Source organism: Gossypium raimondii, chromosome 5 (genome assembly GCF_025698545.1).
Source record: "Gossypium raimondii isolate GPD5lz chromosome 5, ASM2569854v1, whole genome shotgun sequence".
In the NCBI taxonomy this organism is placed as follows: Eukaryota; Viridiplantae; Streptophyta; class Magnoliopsida; order Malvales; family Malvaceae; genus Gossypium; species Gossypium raimondii.
In genome coordinates this window covers 12,693,884-12,704,511 of record NC_068569.1, presented here as the reverse complement: position 1 = coordinate 12,704,511, position 10,628 = coordinate 12,693,884, and the positions used below count along the sequence as shown (strand labels likewise).

General features: G+C 37.5%; 1 long non-coding RNA gene across 1 annotated transcript; it reads right to left on the bottom strand.

Annotated features, from left to right (window-relative positions):
- Nucleotides 1–8,428: 8,428 nt before the first annotated feature.
- On the bottom strand, nt 8,429–9,234 carry LOC128041234 (uncharacterized). The gene is made up of 2 exons (XR_008195950.1): nt 8,678–9,234; nt 8,429–8,574 (listed from the first exon to the last, which is right to left on the bottom strand). It is a non-coding gene; the product is annotated as an uncharacterized LOC128041234 (long non-coding RNA).
- Between the last annotated feature and the right edge of the window lie 1,394 nt (nt 9,235–10,628).

Sequence of the window (10,628 nt, the reverse complement as noted above, 5' to 3'; positions counted from 1 at the left end):
ATTTGAAGGAGTAATGACGTGGCTCAAGTGTTGTAGGAGTATAGTTTTTAATTTAAATTACAAAAAGTAGTCTACTGCAGTTTCTGAACTTTTTGTTACCCTTTTCTTTACTTATTTCTTTGGGACATCATTGAAAGACGCGCTTAGTGTCCAAGGGAATGGTTAATATTATACTAAGAAAGGCACATAAAAGATTAGAAAACACCACAAATATATATAGCCTAACTGAAACCATTGTTGGGCGGTGCTCAGTGGCTTCATTAACTAGGATTTTGAAGTGATCATGATCCATGGATAATATAAACAGCCCTATATATAATATCCTACTAACCTACAAGTTGGATCATCCCATTTCAGTGCTGAAATCTTACACTGATATCATACAAAGAAGCATCACTTTCGGAATCAAAGTGAATCCGGTCTTATCGGTTAACAAAAGACCGAGGATAATTCATACTTGAAGCACCTTTATGTCACTTTCTAAGTTAAAGAAACAGAAAATAAATCCATCTAAAGCTTGCTCCAGGAGGAAAGCTATATTCTCTTTTCGGACACTTTTTTAACCTGTACAATTAATATGCTATTTATTACATTCATAACCAAATAAAAAATAAAAAATTATTAGTATTTATTTTTATGGTTTATTGATGGTGGCAATGTCCACGCCAACACTTCTTCTGCCCTCTTAGTTGAGTGTCACAAACCGCCGTTGACCTGAACAGTACAACCTCGTGTGGCACCATTATTATTTTTAGTTATAATCAAGTTTTCTCATATCTTTTTTTCCGTGGACTATATTAGTTCTTACCGATGTCTTGTTTTAAAGGCCTCTCGCTTAATCTGGCCTTACGCAAGACGTCTCAACTATTATCTCCATCGATGATCTTGAGCATTGACCATCATTTTCCAAGATGCAAGGTATGGTGGCTCAAGGCTTGGTGGAACCCAACACCAAATCCACGCTCGCTTGTCGCATCTCAAGTGCCATAACCCAATGGCACTACTCAATTGTTGGCCACTCACCAACTAAAGGGTGCTTCTAGCTCATCACGTTGCCCATAATGGCTACTCCAAGGGTCAAGCTCACTTGCCCCATTGAAGGCTCATCTCAAGCATAAACATCCAACATCATTGTTGGAACTAAGAAAACAACATGAGAAATTTGACAGAAGCTTAAGCAAGAAGCATCGATGTCTTGCTGAACAAACAAGAAAATTCAGCTTAAGAACTTGAGTAAAAAGCCAGAGAATGAAGAAGAATTTCTAAAAGATATCATTACAATTGAATTGAGACATAAAGCCATTACAAATGCTAAGTATTTCAGCTGGTCAAAATGATACAATGTCACCTAATCATCACCTAACTCCACTAATAACCTAGTAAATTGATAAACTTAACTTGCACACTTAGTAAAGTTGATTTATCAACTCTAACATCACCTAATTACATCAAGTACATTACCAACTTAGTTCTAATCTAACGAAGTTACAAAAAAAACACTTGAAGTAACAAAATGAAAATTAGCAGCATGAGCTTCAGCTGCAATTGCATGGCTCGACAGCTTGGTCTGCTTCTTTGTCTGCATGCAGGCCAACTTCAACACTCCTCCTTGGCTTGCATGCTGCATACTCCCAATTTGGTTCTCAAATCCTTGAACCTTGACACACAAAGAGGCTTTGTCAAGATGTCAGCAAGCTGATATTCAGAACTGCAATGAATTATTTTAACTTCTTGAGATTGTTCCATCTCTTTAACAAAATGAAACTTTATCTTGAAGTGCTTGGTTCTCCTATGAAACACTGGATTCTTTGTAACTGTAACAGTAAAGTTATTGTCACATTTGATATCCGTTGCTTCCCTTTAGTGTAGATTCAAATTGGCCATGATTTTTCTTAGCCAAATAGCTTGATTAACAACTCCTGCAGCTGCCATATACTCTGCCTCAGCTGTTGATTGAGCTACACCACTTTGCTTCTTTGAATTCCAATAAAAAATGACTGATCCAAGGGTAAACAGATACCCTGAGGTGCTTTTCATGTCATCTATCGAACCAGCCTAATCACTATTAGCAAAACCAATGAGTTTCATGCTCTCAACCTTGGGGAACATCATTCCAAAGCTCAATGTACCTCTAATGTACCTGAGAACTCTCTTGCCAGCTTGAAAATGACTCACATTACAACAATGCATGAACTTGGATAGGAGACTTACAGCACACATGATGTCTGGTCTTGTGGCTGTCAAGTAAACATCCAACCAAACTTCTGTAAGTTGACTTATCTACTTTCTCAAAATTACCTTGGCTGGTCAGCTTTTCTCCAACAGCAACTGGTGTACTTGTTACTTTACAATTCAACATGGAGAACTTGTTCAGAATCTTCAAGGCAAATGCCTTTTGACTTAAGAAAATTCCTTGTTGAGTCTGTGACACTTCCATTCCAAGGAAGTAGGACATTTGTCCCAAGCCTGACATCTCGAACATGCTTTCCATCTTGTCTTTGAACTCAACCAACATGTCATTGTTTCCTCCTGTAACCAGCAAGTCATCCACATATAAGGAGACTATAAGCTGTGTTTCAACACCTTCTTTCTTCACATACAAGGTTGGCTCACTGATGCTTCTCTCGAATCCCAGGCTTGCTAGGTAAGTGTTGATCCTGTCATACCAGGCTCTTGGTGATTGTTTTAAGCCATACAATGCCTTTTTTAGCTTATACACATTGCCCTCATTGCCTGCAACTTTGAAACCTTCAGGCTGTTTAACATAGATTTCCTCATCAAGAAAACCATTGAGAAAAGTAGATTTAACATCGAGTTGATAAATTTTCCATTGCTTCTGTGCAGCCAAAGCAACCAATAGCCTAATTGTGTCGCATAGCCACTAGTGCAAATGTTTCAAAGTAGTTTATGCCATACTTCTGATTGAATCCCTTCACTATCGGCCTTGTCTTTAACTTGTTCAGAGTTCCATCAGTATTGTGCTTAGCTCGAAACACTCATTTTACTCTTATGACCTTCCTGTTAACTGGCGTTGCAACTAACTCTCAGGTCTGATTCTTTTCAATCATGCTCATTTCATCGAGCATGGCCTGTTTCCATCCTTGTTGAGCTTCAGCTTCTTCAAGACAAGTTGGTTCTACAGTAGCTACATCTGCTCTTGCATAAATTTCAGCCAGTGGTCTGGTTTCCCTGACTAGCTCATCATCAATGTCCATTTCAAGATCATCTTGATCACCTTCAATCTGATCTGTCACCAGTCTTCAGCAGCACATTTTGGCTCATTCTTATCCCAGTTCCAACTTGATTTCTCATCAAAGACTACATCTTTGCTCACACAAACTCTATTGGATGTAGGGTTCAAAATCCTATAGCCTTTCTTGACACTAATGTAGCATACTAGGATACCAGGCTAAGCCTTTTTTGCCAGCTTGTCCTTTTTTACTACAGGCATGTGTGCATAACAAATGCAGCCAAAGACCTTTAGATGAGCAACTGATGGCTTGAACCCAAACCAGGCCTCAGATGGTGGTTTTTAAACCAAAGCCTTGGTTGGTAGCCTGTTTTGGAGGTAAACTACAGTGTTAAATGCTTTAGCCCAAAAAATCTTCGGCAAATTCCTTTCAAATATTAAACATCGAGCCATATCCATCAAGGTTCTATTCCTCCTCTCACTGACACCATTCTATTGAGGTGTGTAGGTATTGGTGAGCTGGTGTTTGATGCCTGCTTCATCACAAAAGCCATGAAATCTTGCTGAAGTGTATTCTATGACATTATCAAACCTTAGTATCTTGAGCTTGCAACCTGATTCTGCTTCTGCTACAGCTTAGAACTTCCAAAATATTGAGGCCACTTCTGACTTGTGCTTTAGAAAGTATACCCAGCAAAACCTTGAGAAATCATCAATGAAAAGGATAAAATACCTACTAACATTCAAGGATTGTGTCTTCATAGGGCCACACACATCAGTGTGGACTAGCTACAACTTTTCTAAGGCTCTCCAGGCTTTTTTCAAAGGAAATGGTTGTCTAGCTTGCTTTCTTAGCTGACATATTTCACAAAAATCCTCTTTCTCAACTGATTTGGTGAAGTTTTCAACCATGTCCCCTTTGGTCAACTGAACCAGTGACTTGTAGTTAGCATGACCTAGCCTTTTGTGCCATATCTTATACTCATCTAAGATTGTTGTGTAGGCACTGTTTGAACTTTTGTTCCAGTCCACAACAAAACTTCTGTCAGCCATGGTTACTGACATGAATTTGGATCTACTTAGATCACTGATTAGGCATTCCTTGTATCTAAACACAACTAAATAACCCTTTTTAAGCAGTTGAGCTATACTAAGTAAATTTTTATCAATTTTAGGTACAAAAAATACATTTGAAACACGTTTGATACCTGTAGGAGTGTCAATCAGCACATCTCCTTTGCCTTCTGCTTTGGTGAAGTGTCCATTGCCAACTTTTACTCTTGTGTTGAAGTTTCTACCTATGTTTTTAAAGATAACAGCATCAGTTGTCATGTGGTTTGTGCAACCACTGTCAATCAGTCACCCTTTTGTTGTTCTTTTTCTAGCAGCTGAGCAGGACACTGCAAAGACTTGTTCCTCTTGGTCACAGCCTTCTTCTGCCACTTGAGCCTCAGCTTTAGGCTATTGAGGCTGGTTTTGCCTCTATTTGCCTTTGTTTCTGCAAACCTTTTCAATATGGCCCATATTTTTGCAAATTTCACATTGCACATCAAGCCTGAACCAACAATTTACTTCTGGATGACTAAGCCTTTTGCAATGTGGGCAAGGTGGATATCTTCTTCTTGCTCCATCTCTTCTAGGCTTGTCTGACAAAATCTTTTTCCCTTTGTAGCCAGAGGAGCTCGAGGTTGGTCTACTCTTGGCTTGGAAGGCACTTTCTTGATGCTCTTCTTGTCTGATGGCTCTTCTTTGCTCCTGAGCATAAAGAACATTAATCAGCTCAGTCAAAGTGATGCTTGACAGATCTCTTGAGTCTTCAAGGGATGAGATCTTGGCTTCATATCTTTCAGGTAAGGTTGAAATAACCTTTTCCATTATTCTTGCTTCACTCAACTGGTCCCCAAGCAATCTGATGATGTTCACAACAGACATAATCTTGTCTGAGTATTGCTTCACAGTTTCTTCTTCCTTCATCTTCAAATTTTTAAGTCTCTTTTCAAATTCAAGAGTTGTTGTTGCCTTGTTCTTTCAGTGCTTTGAAAATCCTCTTTGAGCTTATCTCAGGCCTATTTTGAAGACTCACAAGCCATTATCCTTGTGAAAATTACATCAGATATACGGTTTTAGATGTATGACATGGCCTTGTATCTCTTGGCTCTATCATTAGAGTGCTGCCTGATCTGAGCCACTGTGGGATTGGCTCTCAAGGGTGTGGTTCAATATTAGAGTTGACAACTTCTCACAAGTCGAATGCCTGCAAGTAGGTCTTCATTTTCACTACCCAAATATGATAGCCTCCATCATTGAACACTGGTGGTAGAGCTGGAGAGAATCTGGATGAAGACATGGTTTTTAAGATTGAAAAAATGATAGGTACACTAAGAAAATGAGCTCTAGATACCAATTGTTGGAATTAAGAAAACAACATGAGAAATTTGACAGAAGATTAAGCAAGAAGCATTGATGTATTGCTGAACAAAAAAGAAAATTTAGCTTAAGAACTTGAGTAAAAAACCAGAGAATGAAGAATAATTTCTAAAAGATATCATCACAATTGAATTGAGGCATAAAGCCATTACAAATACCAAGTATTTCAGTTGGTCAAAATGATACAATGTCATCTAATCATCACCTAACTCCATTAATAACCTAGTAAATTGATAAACTTAACTTGCACACTTAGTAAAGCTGATTTATCAGCTCAAACATCACCTAATTACATCAAGTACATTACCAACTTAGTTCTAATCTAACTAAGTTACAAAATAAACACTTGAAGCAACAAAATGAAAATTAGCAGCATGAGCTTCAGCTGCAATTGCATGGCTCGGCAGTTTGGTCTGCTTCTTTGTCTGCATGCAGGCCAACTTCAACAATCATGCACTCAACGCAAGGATTGCCCTAGTGCACTGTCCTAGCTCTAAGCACTATGCTTAATTTCTATCTCTGTGTTCCCACAATACTAGTAGCTAGTTCGCCTGCTAGTTATCTCGATGTTCCGTCGCATTTTGATGCTCCTCCTACAAAGCATCATCTTAAGATCCCAAAGACAACCTAATAGACTTTGGGTGGAGGATCCCGCAGGGCTTAGATAAAATCTATGGTCGACCCCTAGCTTTCCAACCACTACACGGTACGAGGCTCGTTGGCCCCAAACCATCCCCGAGTTTCCTCTCGAAGAGACATAGAGCATCCACTTGCCAGTGAACGCACACCATAACATCTCGCTTGCCATGGAGCAACTTACTTACAACAAGGAAACCTTATCAACTAGCCAATGTGAGGGGGAGGTGGAGAGCTAACACCTTTTGCTACCCCCTAAAGAGCTAAATAGCTTTTATAACTATCCTTGTAGGGAACACAGAGAGTTTTCTTATTTGGCACTCCATGGCCATCTTATGGGCATTCTCCAAGCATGCTTGCCCCACACTTGGGCTACTCATCGCCTCAACTCATTGCATGGGACCACCACCCCCTCGACCTTGTCCACTCATGGCTTTTTGCCATGTTACTTACTTGATGCTTCTTGCAAGACACTTGCCCCTTAGGATCCATCATTGGGGAACTCTTGTCCCTAGACTTTGGCCTCGTCCTTTCCACCCAGTGGGTTGTCACAGTGGCAATGTAGCCACAATGTCAGACCATGACACCGAGGCACACACAATGTAATTAGGGTAAAAAATACTAGAAATAAAAAGATTAAAGTTATATTCAAATCGAACTGCTCTAAGCTCATTAACAACATTCGAGGTTTGGCTTGAGTCTCATAAGAACCGGATGGTATTGTGCATGACAAAAGCCACTAAAAATTGGTTTTGCCTAATAGACTCGATGATTTGCATCTCACTTAGACTCTTGATCTATTAAATGGGATTGATTGCTTTATTGGTAAAAAAATGTCTAAACAATTCTAAAACATTTCATACTTGAATTTGACATTTTTAAAAAATTTTGTATTTAAGTTTTTTGTGTAACGGACATGTGAAAAATGACATGAAATTTAATTGTAGAAAATATTACATTTATTTGGAGCTTTCTCTATTTAGCTAAACAATATGTTCAAATTTTATTTTTCATTGGGTTGAGATTACTTTGACTATTATGGTAGGAATGACTTGAGAGGGACAGCAAGCTTAAAGCATGGTCTAGTCTTCACCAAACTTTTCAATTCCACAAAAATATAGTCAATATCAAAGAAAATCCATGTTCAAAAACTGTGCTTTGAGATATACTTAACAAATGGATATTGAAGAAGAAATCAAAAGTGTTAAAAACCCTATCTAAAATAATTCCATTGTGTTAAATAAAAAAATAAATTAAACTAAAAGTAACTGAACATTTAAAATACATGCGGTCATACAGTGATTATTTTTGCTATATCATAAAAGATAACAATGTTAATATATTGGAGCAATTTGTATAACATTTGACAAGTTTAAATACCAAAATTGACCAAAAAAATCTAAGTACCAAATTAGAAAAAAATGTAAGTTTAGATACCAATTGGAAAAGAAAAGCTTAGGTACTAAATTAAGAAAATATGTCAAGTTCAGATACAAAATTAAAAAAATTAATTATCTATTAAAAAATGTCAAATTGAAAGTGTAAAATGTTGTATTAAATCTTAGCTAAAAATTAAACTCAATCGTTAATAGTGTTTGGTAATTTCTATTAAGATTTGCCATCGATAGATTCGTGCAATAGTATCAATTTTATAAGCAAATTAGTATAAATTCGAGCGTACTTGATAGTAAAGGAATTTTTGTTAATGTTAACAATTATACTACAATTTTAAAAAAAAATATATTTTAATTTTTAAATACATAAATTAAGTTTCAGCATCAAAATATAAAGATTGACGGCATGATTTGAATAAAACATAGTGCGGTTGTCGCGTATCGAATGCGAATTTATTAACAAGTACTATATATGCATATCTGCCACTTTTATTCCTCTTCTGACTCGTTCTGAAATAACAGAAGAAGCACTAAGAATTGAAATCAAGGATTTATATCCAAACTCCACTTCCACCAACGATTCCTTCAACTTTTCTTTTGGTGTCGAAATCAAGGCCATGTACGTACATTTAAGATATTGTTGTTATAGAGTTAAAGCAAGAACAATTGAACCATGGAGCTTTATTCTATTTCTATGCTTATCTATCACTGCAGATTATGGGACGGAAAGACGATAATATAACTATAGCTTCTCCATATGGAAAAAATAATAAAAAATTGATTTGATAAAAGATATATTGTCTCTTTCATTACAAGGTTCAAGCTTATTAAATGTGATCCTATAAACTCATAACACCATTTTTGAAGTGCACTGCAATTGGTGCTTTACTAGAATGGATAATATAAGGGAGAGTATGGAATGATATCCTGAGAAAAGATTATGGAATGATTAGCGTGTGAGATATGATCTTTCAAAAAAAGAAAAAAACATTAAAAAAAAGTTGAATATACCTAATTCTTGGGCACATACCCGTATTTGAGACCGCTCCTGAGTTCGGGTTCATAGTTGCAGGATCCTCCAAGTAAATTGTGTACACTTGAATCAAAGACCAGAAATTTCAGCTACACCATTAGATTGAGTGCACAAACTTCTACAGGACTGCATATTTTAATGGAAAAGATCGTTTAAATGTTTACAGCTGCATCCATGCTCGTGTAGCTACAAATATTAAGAATGCAAAGAGAAACAGTTGAAAAGACAAGAAATATTAAGAAAGTAAGAAATAAGGACAAGAAATAAGGTTTTACGTTTGTTTGGTAGCTCTTAAGAATATACAATACGGACAAAATCTCAAGTTCGTGCCAAGTATTGGACATAGATTAAGGCCAAAAAATGCTTTGTCTTTACTCTACCCTATTAGCCGAAAACAAGGCCCTTGACCCTTGACAGAAATGAGAAGTTGCTGGGTCTAATCCAAACTCCTCACTGGAGAAATATACTCAGAGTGCATTTTGTGAAGAGGAAATAACCATCTGATTGGATAATGGAAAGAATCCAAAACTAGACCGCATTTGTTGGTATTAATTCTAGCCTAATGGACAACTCATTGTTAATCACAGATTAGTCGGTTCTTTGTTTCATTTTAGGTACTTTTTGGAGTTAATAATCACAACGAATAGCAACCACATGATATGGGCAGGTACATATAGGGAAGTAAAAAAGAAAAGAAAAAGGAAGTCCAGGCCTAACTTAACTATCAAATTGGGGAAAGTGCATGTCTCTCTCATTTAACGCTTAATGTCTCTTTTCACTCACTGATCAGCAGCATCATTCTGGGAGAGATTTCTGAACAAGGGGGATCTAATTGATGCTCCTTCGTCTGACTGGACTAACTGGCTAAGTACTCGGCAACTTTCGAATCCTTTTTGTGTCACCAATGACAGTAAAATAGCTTGTAGGTGCTGATGTTGATTGTTGATCTTATCTAGAACTGCAAAGCAGCCAGGGAAAAAGGGTTTGAAACTAAAGGCAAAATCCTTGATTATCCGAAAGCATCGTTTGTGTATATTAATTTGACGCTTGTCTTATCCCCGAGAGGCCCTTACCAATAAATGAATAACCGGTGACAAATAAAGGGGTTTCTACTTTACCTCATGGAATTGGTTTAATGAAAAGCTTTTTTATTGAACTTTTTATTATAAACTGTCACTGGTCGGTGTGGTTTATCCACTAATCCTCCTTGGCAGACACATGAATGACCATGCCTAACATGCAGTGACGTATTCTCAATTTTATCCATGTGTGAAGTTGCGAACCTCGTAAATGAATCAGAATCAGTATTAGGCAACAACGAGTTTAATAATCCAAAAACTTGCAATACGCCAAAATAAATGTTGGCTCATGGAGATCTTATTGGCAAAGCGTCGTCAGAATGGTCTCTGCAGCTTTTAAACTTAGTTGTGCTATCATGATCTCGATTGTCTTTACCAGTCAGATGACATTTTACAGTCGACTGATTGATGAACGATCTCTCATCCACTTTGTGATTAAGTTGATTCGGAAGTCTATAAATACGGGAAGCCTCTTCTACTTCCCATGTCAAAGCAACAATGTCTATCTTTAGGTGTCTGATGTGCCTTACCTTGATTTTACTTTTGTCTGCAGCCTCTGAAAGTCGCCTCTTGATAGAGAAGACGAATGTAAAACAATCCATCGAGGCCTGGAGACAGTACCTGAACAAAGAAGCTGAGAAAAACGGGTATCAACAGCCTGAGAGAACAAGTCCTGGGGGACCTGACCCCCACCACCACTTCATAAATAACTAGATTCTAGTTTTCTTATGGGAGGTGGCTCCGTTGTACTCATTAAAGAAGATACCATTATCACAGCCCACCAGCCAACACGGTACCGCTACCTTTTTAGGGTGTCGATGTCAATAGCCATAAATCGGTACGTATTATCTTTTTATCGGATGCCTATT